The sequence below is a fragment of the Echinops telfairi genome, unplaced genomic scaffold (assembly GCF_000313985.2).
Source record: "Echinops telfairi isolate 266 unplaced genomic scaffold, ASM31398v2 ScPeMD7_7458;HRSCAF=8496, whole genome shotgun sequence".
Lineage (NCBI taxonomy): Eukaryota > Metazoa > Chordata > Mammalia > Afrosoricida > Tenrecidae > Echinops > Echinops telfairi.
Genome location: NW_022111358.1, coordinates 30983552 through 30985405, shown reverse-complemented (window position 1 = coordinate 30985405; position 1854 = coordinate 30983552).

The window sequence follows — 1854 nt, the reverse complement described above, 5'->3', positions numbered from 1 at the left end:
ATGTCCTCTGGCTTCACAACAGATCTCGGGGATTTTCCACGTCAATACGACCAGTCTCGCCGGACTGGCAGGCTCCGTCGTAGTCGATTGACTCCCATTTAACCAAACTCGAAGGATGGGCACTCGGCAGGCTCCCAACTGTTCGCCATTGCAGAGGGACGCCGGAGCATGCATCTCTAGCTCTAGCTGTGCGTGGGTGCCCATCTTTCCCTGCTGATGCGAGTGTTTCCAGGGGCAGGTGCCTAGGACAGAACCGCTAGGTGCAGGGATCCACACGTCTAACAGAGACCCGGGCACCATGTCCTCGCCAAGGGGCCGGTTCACACCCTGCCTCCCCCTCTCTGGGCAGCACCAGCCTTCTTTCACCTTTGCTGGCTGCATAGGCAGAGTTGGTTTTACTGCTGCTGTTTGGATCTTGGGTGGGGGGGGTGGAGAGGGGACACTGGGGGTTGCCCAGGATAGGGAAAGAGTTCTTCCACAATTCACAGGGTGGGGTGAGGGTGGGGGGCACAAAACCCAAAGGAAACCACGCATGGATTAGATGACATTAAAACGGAAAACTTCTGGTCACCAACAAGGAGCCCTGGTGGCCCGGCGGCGAAGCACTCATCTGGTGGGAGCCCTCCAGCGGCTCTGCGGGAGAAAGAGGTGGCAGTCTGCTTCTGCAAAGGCTGCCGCCTGGGAAGCCCTGGGGGAGGGGGCAGTTCTACTCCGCCCGGTGGCTCCCCGGTGAGTCCGAATGATGGGTTTACTGGCCGTGGGTTGGGTTTGGCTTGGCTGTCACCGGAAGGGTGGGTGCATCCCACAAAGGCAATGCCGAGCGAAAGCAGCAAGGGGCACGAGAGTCCCCTGACGTGACGATGAAAAGCCACCGGCCGCATGGTGCTGTGCACGTATAGACGCCTTTGTGCACACACGGTGTCCAGAGAGACTTGTGCATGCTTCCATGATGGAACCAGAACGCAGCGATCCCTGTCGAAGTCCGGCATTGGTTATTTGGCGGGAGAGAAGGCGTGGTGATTTGGGGGCTGGCAACGCTTTAGGTCTTGCTTGGGGCAGGGACACCGGTGTTTACCGTTCATCCCTTCGTGGGTCTTTTGTATGTTTGATGCACCTGCCTGTGGATATTCTGTTTCACATTTCCCCAGAGAAGAGAGCTTAGGAAGTGTGACGGAAGGGCTGCTGTCCACTCACCGCCATACAGGTGACTTCGAATCATAGCAGCCTGTAGGGCGGGGCAGAGCTGGGTTTGCAGATTGTAACCTTTCTCCCGAGCCGGTGGGTGGCTTTGAACTGCTGACCTTGCGCTGAGCAGCCCAACATGTGACCATGACACCACCGGGGCTGCTAGTGATTGGTTTTAGATGTCGTCAAGTCAGGTCCACATCACAGTGACCCTATGATTGGGCCCATTGTGGCAGCCACTCTGTCTTGAGGTCCTGCCTCTTTCCGCCATCCAAGTATTAACCTGTTACTCATGTGACTTCCCTCCTGGTATGAGCTGAGCCCGGGCATGTTCAGGGTGCTGTGGCCTTAAGTTCAGTCTTTCTCTTTGTTGCTGACTTTCTTCTTCACCCAGTCCGCGTGCTGATCTGATTCCAACACCACTGGTGAACAGATCCACCAGCCGTGGGGTCGCTCTTGATAATATGCCCAAAGTACTTGAGAGGAAGTTGTGTGAGTCCAGGTGGACTAGAGAAATAAATTCATAGACACTCATCTGTATATCAGAAAGAACTTTATATCAAAGAGAAATTGTACATGAAGAAAACATTGCAGCCCAGTCCAGGTTACGTCCATGAAGTGGTTGGCTTACAAACTTCCATAGGTGGGGGAATATATTCATAGGATTGT